The following is a 14962-nucleotide window of genomic DNA, read 5'->3' as shown; positions in this document are numbered from 1 at the left end:
AGTGCCCTGGTAGAAAGAGTAGGTTTCATAATTTGAAAAGATGGGAGAAACTGAGGAGAAAGCTAAACTTTCCAAACAGCATCTTTTCTTGTAAACTAATAGTATGCTAGAAGAGAGTGAGCCCTATTGAAATATAATTTAGACACCTAAGCAGGTAGAAGCACCAGCCCTTCAAATAGAAGGCTCTAGTAAATGAGTTAGCCTGGTGTTACTACTACCTGTGAAGAGCTGAATGAAAAATGGGACACCTTTTTTTCTGAGTCCCAGAGGGCTTTGTCCTGTTTTATCAACTTCTATTTTTTTTATTCTAAGCTTATTCTAATATCCTACATGTTAATGAGGTCAGATCAATTAGTGTGAATTTCTCCTTCATCTTAAATGTAAACACTGAACTGTAATTTCCAGACAGTGGCCCTAGTCTGACTCTAGAGGATATCTCAGGCTATTTCTAGACAGCCTGGGAAGAGGAAAGGAGAGGTGTGTCTCAGTACTGCCTACAGCAGCACCTGTTCCCAGCTTGTAGTGTGAGGAGTGGGCTGCACATGCAGTCCCCAGCATTTATCCTCCTCTGTTAGATGCTGTTAATCCAGGCAGTTAATGCTGAAAGGGACGTGAGTGTCTCTTATCTACTAGGGAATATTTTAGGATAGAGACTATGCCAACTTCCTTGTTATTTCTTCTGCCTCAATGTATACACAATTGTGGGAAAATTACTTATAGAGCTGTGTGGCATTGCTCCATATCCTGAAAATTGCTGCTTTCCCTTGAGAGGCTGTGGGATTATAGGCAGAAAAATACAAGGACACTGATGCTTGTAAGTCCTCTTGAACTGCTCAAGCATACAAGATTAACTCTGTACCTATCTAGCATAGCAAATATTAATAGAATAGAAAACCCTGCTCAAGCAATTTTTAACAGAGTATTTGAATTTGTTTTAACTGCCTAAAGAGCTTGTTTTACTTAAGTTTCCCATAGGTTTCTTCTTGGGAATTGCCAAGATTCCCAGGAACTGGTTAGAATAAATTCTATTAAAAGTTTTCAGTTTATCCTTGTTAAGCTATGATACTAAATGCTAAGCTTATATTGATGAACAGTGTTATATTTAAAGAAAAAAAATTAATGAGGAAAGCAAGTTGAAGTTTTTTATTTCCTTGTGTGTCTAAACTGAAAGTAATACTACTCTGTCTGGAATACAGTCATATGTTGTTAACTGACTATTAAATGACATAGCTGCCAATGTGTTCTGTTTGTTTTGTTGGTTTGGGTATTTTCACTGCAAGTTAATATTGTCAGAGGAGGAGGGTAGCTAGTAAAAATCATAGTTTGGAAACCACGCCTTGTAATTTAGTATGTACAGACCATAATATCCTGAAATATTGGTCTCTGTGCACATATGTCAACTCACGTGCATTCCTATCAGTGTTTCAGATTGTCATCAATAATTACAGATTGGTAAACTTTCTTGGAAAAAATGTAGAATTCTTAATACATGAGCTAGCTCCAAGTGGTTTGGAGAAGCTTCAAACAATGAAGTTCAAAGCTGAAATTAAAAATCATGTTTAGTAACTCTTATGCTGTGTTTGCTTAAGCCTCCTGGGTACTTTTGGGTTGAATTTGAATGTTCCCTGACTGGCTGTGGTTCTGCCTTCTGGTATGCTCAAAATAGCATTTACTTCAAGAAGTAGGTGCCTGACACCATGTGAGTTACAGACACTTGAAACAAGCAGCTCCCAGCTTCCACGTGGGATGGATACAGTACCTGTGACTGAGCAGATGAAGGCTACTCAGCCTTCATCTATGGGAAGTAGTCGATGTGGCAGCTTAAAAATCACAGCAAGGTAATGAAAACTGCTTTTTGTATCCTAGTACCTGAGTTATTAGCCTATAGAGTAGGAAAGCTGAATGGTAGGCACCTGCAGTCTTGGTTCACAGCATTATCTATAGAAGGGGGAAACTTCAGGTCACACTTTGTCTTGCATTTCTTCTTGAAGCTTTTGGGAGTTTCATTCAGCATGAAAAATCTTTGGATCACTCTCCATGTCTATATACATGATTATACATTATTTTCACTTTGGAAGCAGAGCATCTGAGAGGTAGATGTGTCATCTTAATTAAAATTTGATTTGGGCTTTCTTTTGTGATATTCTGTTACAGCCACTTGCCTGTATTTTTCTGAAAGTAACTTTTGTACATTATTGACTATAGTTTATTTAAGTAACTAAACAATGGGACTATGAAAATCATCATCAAGGTTAACACCAAGAAACTAAATTTTCACGTCATCATCCACAATTATTCTTTCATATCCTTTTCCCTAAGTGGATGCCTTCCTTCCTAGCCTTGTCACTTGTATCACTTTGAACATGAAAGAAGAAATAAGCTATAGCAGATGTAAGCAAATTCTGGTCCTGCCCTTAGCCAGCAGACTGTGAGTTAGTGCCAGAAAAGAGCTGGGTGATTACATGATCTACATAGCAGCTAAAAGGCAGGGTATATTCAGCTCAGCCCTGTACTGCACCTTTGCACAATGTTTGGGTCAAAGTGGATGTCTGTGGTGACTGCAGACTGTATAGGTATCAAGAAACAGGAATTACAGAAGGTACCTGAAGCAAGCTCAGTCACATTGGAGGATTGTGGTAGAAAGGATGCAGCAGAATGCTTAGCAAGAGAAGGGAAGTGGACAGACATCTCTGCTGTCTGCTTTATCATGTGTACCTCTACTGCACACAAACTAGATAGATGCCAATTGCAGCCATACTGTGTAAGGGGAAAAGACCTCAGGAGAGAGCAACTGGTGCCACACATAAAGTCTTTGCTATGCTTCTTGTGAGCTGAATCAGATCCACGAATACAGTGAAGTGAGATGGCATCATTTTTGCCAGCTGGTAGTTAATAGTATGATTTGCAGGTATGTAAGGTCTTTCAAGGAAAGGTAATTATTAATTTCTGACTTCATACCTCGCTCTGTAAATTTGAAGTAGTACTTGTAACCTGCATCCTGTGCACTCAGTGGAAGAGACTTATTTATCTCTGCTATGTCTGTCTGTAGGATATGACACAAATTGTCACTGGGGCCAAGAGCTCTTGCATGCTCACATCAGTTACTGTTCACCAGAAGAATGAAGTCCTTATAAATCAATGCTCTTTAGAACATAATTTGCATTTAGGTTGACTCAGCAGATAACTGGGAAAGCTTTTTATGATATAATGTCATCTTTTTTGGGTGTGTTGATACCTTCTAGGTCTGTCCTAGCAGAGCACCTGTGGGAATCTTCATTAGCAATTCTTGACAGTGGGCACTGTTGTCCAGCAGGGTCAGCCTACTGCCAGTACTTTCCTGTGCAGAAAGAGCACAGTTGAATTGCCCATCCAAAGGGCAACTCTTGCAAACTTCTTGGCAGCCATAAAAGCAGTGAAAGCATTTTGCCAAGTAAAAGGCTGGATTCAGTTTGGAAAAATAAATCTGGACTAGGCCAAGTTAAACACAGTGATAGAAATGTTGGATGATGCATGTATTACTGGTTTCTCATATGCAGCCCCTTCCCTGAAAACTAAATTTAATTGCAGAAAATTTACTCAGAAAGTAATGCAATTCCAGAGAAAATACTAAACAAATGCCATTTTGAAGTTAATCTTTAAGTATTTTTTTCACTGATCTAATTATGTTTTTACAGAGGTACATAAACCAGAAACTAAATCAATAATTTGTTTACCTGAACATTTTTCTATATCTCTGTGTTACCTAAAGCTCTGATTTTGTGCATGGTCATGCATGCCTAGGTCTTGTTAGGAATAAATAGTTCTGAGCTTATGAGTTCTGCCTGAATCCAGAAAGTAGGTATTCTTTATGTCATATAAGGAAACAATAATTTATGTGCCTTCTCATTAAAGCCTACAAGGATGCTTTCTAATCCTGTTCTTCTCTGAAAACTAGTCAAGTAATTTATGTGAGAATCACTGAGTAGCAGTCCTAGGGTGAAAGTCACAGGCTATGATTCTGGGTGTTTGGGTCAGATTTAGAACAGAATACATACAGTGAAATATATTTTTCTTTTTACAGGTAGGGAAATGGAGACAGATTAATAATGCAGGAGCAAGTTACTTCCATAAACTTGTCTACACTTGGAAGTTTGCTAAAATACCTGTTGTAGAATAGCTGTGTCCCCTTGAGGATTTACAGCAAAATGATCATCCTAGAATAAATTAGGGATAACTATCTCAGTAAATCTCAAAATGCATAAAAGAAATATAATGCAACATTAAACTTCTCCAGAATATTTTAGCTAAGCATGTTACTATTCTTTCTTTATGTGGGAGCTGTGCTTTTCGGGTTTTTTTTCCATTTAACATGTAATTGATAACTACTATGATGTGCATTTTTCTCTTCATCCTCTAAAATATGTGACTTACACTGTAATTTCCAAGATACTGAAGTGTTTACTGCCAGAAGTAGGAAAGTGCTTCTTGTTTTAGTAAAAAACCAAATCAAATAGAAAGTGAAGTCTGTTTTTCATGGCTCCATCTATGAATGCACAATAGATCTTCATATGAACAAGGGAAATATGCTCTTTCTTTGAACTCTGTCCTCTTCTCATCAGTGTTTCATTTTTTGTTTAATTCATAATGTTTTCATTACATTAAGGGAACAACAGGGTATCCCTCCTGTAGATGGTGGAATAGCTATCTGTCCTTATAGTTTAATCCTCAGGGTAATTTTCTTTTGTTTGAGTTAAAGCCCTCTTGGTTTTGAGTTTCATAGAGTGTATAACCAGAAATGTATTGATAGTCATGTCAGATATATTAGAAATATATTTAATAATAAACAAGTCACACATCTGAAAAGCTATTAAATTAGGCTATTACAGCCAACCTGGATAATTTTTCATGTAATAACAAAGACTTGAATAGAATATAGTCTGCAAGTGTTGAAATTGTGTTTTCTATCATGTAAACCAATTCAGATTTTATTTATCATATAGGTAACTTAAAAAAATGAATATTGCCTGATGATGGACCCATATTTGGAAGAAGAGGAAGAGGCTGTCCTCAGTCTGTTTTACACATGGCCAGCAAAACTATCTGATGTTTCTTAGAACCATGGGAAATCAAGCTGTGATTCAAATTGCTGTTAGTCTGTTTTGCTATTCATTATAGAGTTGCTTCTGTGTGGTCCTTGTCTAGCACTATAATTATGCAAATTATACTGGCTGAAGAGAGATACCTTAGAAAGCAGATGCTCCTAATCTGAAATTCTAAAATTAAATTAGACATTGCCAAAATTATACATTTCGTAGCTCTATCCTCAAAGAATATTGTGGAATATATTTATTGTAATGACTCTTCCCCCTCTTCCCCCTATTTCTAAAAATACAGAAATTTAAGAAAGGATCAAAGGAGACATATAGCATGAATTTCCTCTCCTAAATCATCCCTGAGAAAGAGCTTGATTGCCTCTTGTTTTCAATATGATTTTTCTTAATTTGTTCAAATAGTATCCTCTGTTGTTTTACCACCCTGGTGAAAAGCTTCTCCAGCTCTAACCTTTGCTGTCAATTTTATTTCTTCTTTTTCTTCTCCCTTGTACATAGAAGAACAGTGATTGTCTTCTTCTGACATTTTTACCATGTTTCCTTCGTCTTGCTTTCTAGACCAAACAAACTCATTGCCTTTTGTTCTGCCTTTTGTTCTTTTTTTTTTTAATTGCAAAAACTCATCCTCTACTTAAAAACCCCTGCTCTTGTAAAAAAAAAAAAAATCAGAATTCTGTCCAGACATGAAGTTCCTTAACCAGACATAGAATTACCATTGAGGTAAAGCTGAAAAGCTGAATCACAAAAGCTGAATTTGTTGGATTAGTTATAATTCTCATTGCTGCATTCTATAAGGAGATGTCTCTTTGGAGGGGCATCACTGTATAAATCATTGGAACCCTAGGACAATTCTGTCCCCACCATCTAGCTAAATATTTCTAGTTCTGTATTTTGTGTGTTCTGAATTTTATTTTCTTTTTTTGCCATTGCACATTGTTTTGACATTTGTTCCAAACCCAGCAAGATAAAGCTAGTTGCCTTACTGATTTATCAGTAATATTTTTAATTCTGATCATTTCACCAACAGTATTTTCTATTTCATCATGACTAGTTCTGATAAATGAGAATTTGGTTTTAGGGAAGATTAAGGAAAGTATGAACTTTGGGACATCTCAGCAGGACAGGGTACTTAGTGGGACAGGGCACAGCTAGGTATTTTCACTTCCTCAGCATCTTTTGTTTCTTAATAATATGTTCACTATTCCCTTTGTCTTCCAGTTACTTCTTACTGCTAAAACTTTTTTGCCTAACTCTTTATGTCATGTTAGATCCACTCATGTTTTTGCTTTTATTGACGTGTCCTTGGTTTCTTACATTCATGCTCACTTTCAGTTTCTGTATGATTCATTCTTCACTGGTACAAGTTACTGAGGAGCTCTCAGTAATTGTCTCATAATTGTCTCTGCTACTCCTACTGTGTGGCTTTTCCTGTTCAACAGTTTGGCTTACAAAATAACCTTTGTGTATTCCTACCTGTACTCCTTCAAATTTTTTCAGAAAATTACTCTATCTATTTACCATCTCCCTGTTTTCTGAAATCTGCTTTTCTGAAAACTCTTGCCCTATTCAACTACTTTTGCAATCTTTGTTTCAGTAGAGCATTAACATTTCCCTTTTAATTAAAATCCCCTAGAGATAACTCTTTATGCTTTCCCAGGAGTCAGAACCATATCTAAAAGAAATACTGCTATGAAAGAAGAGACTGCTCTCTAAATAAACAGTTTAAATAACTGTTGCTTCTTATGATGCCTTGAGCAACTGTTTAGATAGAAGTTTTATGTTTTATATATGTTGAAGTTATAGCAGATGAACAAGCTGAAATTGAATTAACAGTATTGTATCATTGCAAAAAGGCATATTTTCTATCAACATCATTATGAAATAACCTCTGGGCTGGATAAATTTGTCCTCTTCTTGGATATGTTTAGTTCAAGGATGTGTACAAGGTGGAGAAGGACAAGCAGGGAGCAGTGACAGTGATCAGAGGTCAAGGAAACAAGAGGAAATGCTGAAAGAAGGCAATGTGTGTTTTATGCACAGAGAATACTAGGAGTATAAGAAGTGATACAAGACTGCTTCAAAGAAAAGGAGTTATTTGGTTTACATGCTCAGACAAAAGGTATTTAGTTCAAACTGGGGCATGAGAGATTTGGGTTATATTAAGAAAAATGGTTGGTGATAAGGATAGTTAAATTTTGTAATAGTCCCATTTATTCATGAAAGCCATAAATCGTAACGGAATGCATTTTTCATAGAAAATTTTTCTAGTTCATCCTTATCCCTGAGTAATACCAGTTTATTGTAAAATAGAAAATCTCTCAAGGTTCTGCATACCTCCTAATTTTCAGGTTATGACATCTCTAGATTGTATCATCTTTTTGAATTGCCCTATTTTGTCTCCCACATATGGGGAATTAATCAGATTCACTGAAAACTGAAAACATGATTGAAATCTCAACATTTGTCTTTCAAGGCTGTGAAGTCTTGGCCATTCACATTTAATCGATCTTTTCAAAGACTAAAATTAATTAGGCCTTATTGAAAGCTTATTGAAATCAAGGGAAGATCTGGCTGTTTTCAGTGGGCCTTTAGTCTAAAAAATTTAGCTTTATTAAACATGTCTTACTTTGGTCTTGTCATTCTAGCCCCAAATAGGCATTGAATAACCTGTCCTTGTCCAAAGATGCTTTAGTTTGTAATTTTTTTCTGAGGTCACTGGTTTACTGGAATAGAAAGTGGGGGTTTTCCTCCACATATTAAGATTGTTCTGATATTTCCTTCAAGCATTTAAGTTTCTGTTGAGCCAATACCTCAAACACTTTCATCCCAGTATTTAAGCTGATGTATATAAAGAATTTTCTTGTAACTCTGTATGGGTGTTTCCTTGCTGTGGCAGAAGGGAGCTTTTCACTGATTTCTCAAAATGAGCATTATCCATCTGTCTTTAGAACAAACAAGTATGTTTCCACTTCCTACACCCTTGCCACTTCAAAGTGAGGTCTCACTTTGTGCTTGGAAAAAAATGCTGTTGAGTTTTTCTTGATTTCTACATCTCAATCTGGTGCAAAGGAGAGGGATCCCAGATTTAGAAGAAATCCTGCTGAGTTTAGAGCTGTGTTCACAGTTCATGAGAAGAGTGGTAGGATTTCATGCAGGCAGCGAATTTCACAATGGAGAATTAGTCTGTGTTTCCAAGAAAACATTTTGGAGCAATAACAATATCTACATATTTGAAAGGTTGAGAAATTTTAAAACTACAATCATGTATGTAAGTGTACTCTTTTGTGCATGTATCTAGCAGTAGAGGTTTTAAATAATTTTAATAATTTAGTTTTTTAACCTGAGACTCACAAACTTTTAGTGTAATTAGAAATGTGTCTTTGACTTCCACAACACAAATATTTTTAATGTTTCTTTTATCCTAGACTTATGTCTGGAAATTTCATGGCAGCTACTGTGCAATAAGTTCAGATATATTTTATCAAGATTGTAAAATTTTAGAGATTCTATTTTGAAAGACTATTTTGGACTGCCTTTATAATATCTATCATGCAGGGTATAAGGAGAAAAGCAGAGTGGCTGTCATGGACAGGGTACACAGACACCACTTTGCCTTATCAGTGCTATGAGGAAGTAGGGTACCATTCTGGGAGAAACCTGAGGCAAGTGGCTTAAATGACTTGTTCATGGTCTCACTGGAAGCCTGTGACAGAGCATGAAACTAATTCATGTCTTTTGAGCTCGGAATTGGAGTCAGAGTGTTGCGATCCTGATTTTCTCTTGCTCTGATGGGCATTTCAGTAAAGACAGTGGTTGTGTGAACATGATTCTGTGTCAAGAGATTAGTATTAGGGATAAATTGTACAATTCTCATTCATCTGCTTAAATAAACTGATGTAATCCTCTTTTAATGAAGAAAGGTTCTATTTTATAAAAAAATGTGATTGCTTGAAGCCAATTAAAAGAACCATAATCATACAGTATTGTGATAACAGAAACGTGGAAAACCAGTTTGTGGACTATGTGAAAGAGTAGTGCCCATAATGAAACAACATGCTCTAGGCAATAGCAGAACCTTCCAACCATATAATTTAGGTCTTTTCAAAGGCAAGGCTAGCCCTATGGCTTCAGATGGCTGAGGCAGAGAGACAAAACAGAGTCTAAACAGAAGCAGAGATGGACCTATGCCAGAGGAACAGTATTTCTCATCCAAAGATCAAGAGGAAATGTGCCAATGTGCCGTGCTTTTGGCAACAGGCAGTCTTCCTCACTTAATCTAAAGAGAAGGCCTGTCTGGGGGTTCTTACAGTGATGAGATGCCCTGAGTTTGGTCTCTGGTGCTATGTGATGTGGAACAGAAAATGCTGATTGGGAACTTTGTAAGCAGGCATAGGTCACATCGTCTACTTATTAAACAAGAAAGCCATTGGAAAAAAAAAGATAAGTTACTTCCTGATGGAAATTTTTCCTCCCCTCCCACAAACAGCTGTCTTTATCATACATCATTGCCTGAAGTGATCTCTATCATGTCACAGATTTTGTTAGGATTCACTCTGGGTAGGAGGCCTTAAGTATGACAGGGGCAGAATGCTGAGTCAACAGTTTCTTTACACACCTGCAGATCTCTTGATCTCAAGTTATTACCTTTCTCATGCCACTTCTTACTATTAACCTAATTTCACAACTGAGTCTTTAACTTTGGTGGATATTCTTATTCCAGGTGGGTTTGTGCTATAAGAGTGGTTCATTTATATCTAGAACATGATAGGAATGATGGTATCAACTTTTACTTTGGAGTAAACAATATAGACTTCTGTTTCCGAATGCCTTTTTATCACTTACCTTTAATCTTTTTGTTCTCATTTCTCCAATTTAACAATTGCTGTAAACTGTTTCAGTCAAGGGTTGTCTCCTTGTTGCAAAATATGCGTGGGATGTCTGTTACAAGAGACTGGTTATAAAAACTGCAGCAGTGCAAGCAATAATCCTGGATCTAACTCATCTCCTTTATTGTATATTTACAAAACAATTCCTGGAGCTGCTTTGATCATGCTAGTGTTCATCCCATGAAGGATAAATTTAGTTTGGGTTCCAACTGCAATTAGCATTTAAAATTTAAAAATGCCTACTTATGTAGTATTTTCTATAAAAATTCTGAACAATAAATGTACAAAAATGTCCCTAAATAATTTTTCTAAAGTTTTCATACTGAAAAATCCTCCTCAGACATTTCTGGGTTAAAGTGAGCAATCGAGCAATTTAAGTATTTCTCCTATATGAAGTTTACAGGCTGTTCTTCAGACTGCTTCATTCATCACATGGTAAAAGCAAACAAAACAAAACAAAATAGAAAAACAAAACAAAACAAAAAAAAACAGAAAGAAAAGAAAAGCTGCAGTGGCTCTGAAGGCAACATACAGAACACAATGGAGTGTAGGTCAAACTCAAATCTCCTTGTGCGGGATGTCTGAAGCTGTGTGTGTGCTCTGGGGTCATAATACAGATTCAGGAAGATGAGAGAATTGCATTAGGGAGAGAGGAGGTTAAAAGTTTAAAGCTCTTTGAGCTGAGAAGGGCTTAAAAGTCTGGATACCTTTGCTTTTCAGAAAATACTCTGTCAGTCTGGATTGACGTTGCCTTAGAAATGAAAAAAAAAACCAAACCAGCAACCCCCCCTCCCCAAACTGTAGTTTATTTTCATTAATGAAAGTATTTGTTTTGGTGTGTTGGTAGAGCACTTTTGGTCTGTAGCTGTTACACAGCTCCAGAGTGCAGTACCCAAGTATATAGGTTCTAGGCTGAAGTGCAGGTCAATGGGTGGTTCAGTGCTCTTCCCTGCTCGCAGCTGCATGGTTCTGCCTTTCCTTTGCCCTTGCCTTTGTCTGACCTCAGGGCATCAGACATACCAGCACAGAAGCACTCTACAAAATGTTAACAGTGCCAGGAAATGCCATAAATGAAATGAAGTTGTGCTACTCTATTGCATTGCCTTAGTGGAAGCATCGACCTTGTTGAAAAGCACGTGGCTGATTATTTCCATGAGGGTTAGCACAAAAGCAGCTGCAGGCCTGCACTGCCATGAGTGCTTGTTTTGGATGGGGCAGAATTATTTTTCTTCACAGTGGCAGGTGAAGAGCCACAGTTAACCAGGGTTAAACCATGCCACCATGCCGATCAGCAGTCTGGATCTGTGCAGAAACCAATCCAGATGTGGAAAGTTTTATTGGAAGAAACTCTGCTGATGGTTTATACAAAAGACTTGAGGACTGTGTTACTGGATTTGTACATCAGAATACTGGGTTTGGTGTCTTATAGTTTAGGACCATAGGGAACTTCAATGGTAAAATGTGCGTGCTTCTTGCATTAGGAATGATTTAAGCTTTTGATTCAGGTTTCCTGAACTGTCTTCTATATGTACCTCAATTTTTATCCTGCTATGTGCAACTTCTGGAAACTAGGCTATGGTACTGAGCTCTCCTTTCATGGTCAACTCATAGGCCTATTAAGGTTGAAAAAAACCCCTGAGATCATCAAGTGGCACTGCAGTGTTCACCACTAGACCACATGCCCAAATGCCAAATCCACCTGCTTTGTGAACACTTTCAGGGAAAGTGATTCCACCTTTTTCCTGGGGAAGTGTTGTCCTTGCAGTGACTACAGTAATTTGCTCTCATTTTTAGGCAGTTTTAAGAAAGCTTACTTAAAATGTCCTTATGGTTTTATTGTTTGAAATTCATATAATGTGTCCTAAACCCATGTGATTTATGTCAGATTATATACTGCTTTCTGCTGTATAAAAAAGCCCAGCAAAATAACAAACAAAACCACAAACAAACAACCAAAATGGAAGATATAATTAATATACACCAAGGATAGATTGCATGGAAAATTAAAGTTGGTTTGGGCTTATATTAAGTGAAAAATATTACTGTAGTAAAAACTGGAGGCTGCTTTTGAAGAATCAGGTACTTTTAAAACTCTTCTTTTTAAAACTGCTTCTTCTTTTGCCATAAAAATCAAGCATTACTGTCATGCCTGAAACTAGTTTTAGTGCCATTGCTATTTTAACAGTTATCCATGAAATTCAGGGGGCAAAAAATTCTGTTAAATTAGATTCAGTGTTTCAGGAAATCCCTTTCTTACAGCAGTTGGCATTTTCTCAAAATTTTCCTTAAATCAACTGAGATTGTCCTAAAAGTGAACCAGCTTGATCACACAGTGATCACCAACAGAAAAATGTAGCAGGTGAATACAGACAGCAGTTCATACTACGTGGAAGGAAATTTTTTGACACAAGGAAATATAAAAGATGACCCTTGGCCAAGGTAAACGAGGAACATGACTGCTCCTACTGCTGTCTTAAGGAACCTTGTTCATTTGAGCCTTCCACGTATCAGCTGCAATGATATGTTATTTCTGTTGGAATGAACACAAAACCATAACATCTGAAGCTGCTTAGCTAAAGTTAAATTCATGCTTGTTTTTTTTAATATTTCTAGTGTTTTGTTGTAGAGGTTTTTGTTTGCTTTGTTTATTTTCTTTCAGTAATAAATCTTCAGATTATGTTTCTGATGCATTCTGTTTGATTTCTTTTTATATTAAGCCCCAAGCAATTTCATATTAATTAGTTTGGACTATTTGATTAGTATTCTTTGGCAGAAAGTCTATGAATAAACAATAGTTTCTATTGAGGAGAAAATTCTCTGTGTGCTGTTAAGCATTCTCTGGTCCTTATAGTAGGAAATTGCAGTATTTGTTAGATTTTTTAATGGACATTTGTAAATGGTTTTGGAATATTAAAAAAGCGACATTAATACAGTGAATGCCATACCTTCTTGGGATGTGAACAACATGATTTTTCCATGGAAGTTGATACATCCTATCAGAAAAATACATGTTTTTCTCATTTTCTGAAAAATGTCAGATGATTCAGGGAAAATAGGCCACCACAACAAAGAAAGAAGTTTTCTTAGTGAATGGCTCTTGTGATATTTACCATGGAAAATTGAAAACTTAGAACTATAAAATCAAAGCACTTGATGAATCAAAATCCTGTGTCCAGCAACATCTCTTTCAGATGTCTGCACTAACAGATTTTCGCAGTTCTAAAAAATAAGGGATGTGGGATAGCAAATAAGCCTTATGCATATTTACATTTCATGGGTTTCCATTCTGAAGGCTCTGCTGATTCAGCTACCAAACCTGTAATATGCTACAGTAATTGTGTATGAAATTGCTGCTGTGCTGGCATGATTTTGCTGCTCTTGGTTTACAGGCTTAACATTTTCTGTTTTCTTTGGTATCTCAATACTGTGTTTAATATAAAGTATTCCTACACATGGAGATTCCAACTAGACTTCTCTGCGTTTGTATGGACTTGAAGTATCACTGGCAGTGTGGTGACACTCTCAGTCCTTGAACCTCTGTGTATTCACTGTCTGCATAAGCTATTTGCTTTATACTTTCTTTAAACTGAGACTGCTGCTTCTGACTCTCCCTTGCTCCCTTGTTGTCAGACGTTTTAGATCTTTAATCATCACTTGCACAGTCTTATCTGTTTGCTATCTTATGAGGCAAATAGTCCTGGGCCTCACCACTCACATGGGAGGCTGCCAAGAAGTCTGACTCATTTAAGAAATGCAAGACTTTTTAAAGATTGTTTACTTATGACCTCTATTACTGTAATATCTGCAGACTTACTAGTTTTAATTTTTCAATTTATGTATTTCCCCACAACAAACAAGGAGTGGATTGTTGGAGAGGATGAAACTGAGGAATCTTGCAAATATGAATGCTCAGATTCTGGGAATATAGAAACCATGGATGAAATTGAAATGAAAGCCACGTTTGAGATACCAAGCCCTAGTTACTGAATAACCAGGTATACAATGGGATGGCTCACCGAAGCCAATCCACTCTTAACTAAACAATGCTTTTGGCCAGAGGGCAAGGCCAAAAGACACAAAGGACTGACCTGCACCCAAAGATTAGATCTTAGAGTTTAGAATGTCACATGCTATGCTAATGTAAGATTTCCTATAGGCTGTATGTAAATGCTATAGAATTAGTATTTTGTATTAGATTGGTTTTTAGGAGTTAGAATATTCATGATGGAAGTGGATTTATTGTGTTACAAACGGGAAGTCGCTCTCCTTTTCTTTTCCTCTTCTCTTCCTCTCTTTACCCTCCTTCTTCTCTCTTTCTCTCCCCCTTTTTATCTCTTTAATCTGCACGTGGCTGTGCCGGGCAGCTCCTTGCAGACTCCCTTATAATAAACTGCAACTGTAGCTTTTAGCATTTACAGAGCGTCTGAGTCTTGTTCCTCGCGTCCACCCTGATACAAAGAGTCCAGGAGTCTCTCGCAGAGTGGCGCCCAACGTCATTTAAAGAACCAGCTCACCCGTTTTTGGTTGCGGGACGTTTTTTCCTGGACGGTAACTATTAAACCTACTTTTACCTACTTTCCTCGCTTGCCGTGAGCACAGCTTTGCGTTGGTTCAGCAACGTATTGGGCTGGAGCTCTTAAAATATTCTTACTGTCGAGAAAGCCGTGGAGTAAGGGGAGCCAAGCTTTGCACGGACTTTCTGACAGCCCTCGAGCACACAGTTACTGCCGGTCAGTACTGCCTGGAGCTCTCTGAGGGAACCGCCGCGGCACTCCCCGCCGTGGCACCGAGTACAGCCACACGCTGCCTGGCGGTGTGTGAGCTGTAACTCAGTGGAGGGAGGTCCCGAGTCCGCTACGCCGTTGCACAGCAACGCATACAGCGGTGCTCAGTGAGGGGACCGGAAATACAGTGTCTTCCACCCAGAAAGGACGCCTGGCCAGCGCTTTCGTGGGACTCCGGAAATTTTACACTGTATCAGCGGCA

The sequence above is a fragment of the Oenanthe melanoleuca genome, chromosome 1, assembly GCF_029582105.1.
Source record: "Oenanthe melanoleuca isolate GR-GAL-2019-014 chromosome 1, OMel1.0, whole genome shotgun sequence".
NCBI classification, from domain to species: domain Eukaryota; kingdom Metazoa; phylum Chordata; class Aves; order Passeriformes; family Muscicapidae; genus Oenanthe; species Oenanthe melanoleuca.
This window is presented reverse-complemented; position numbering follows the sequence as displayed.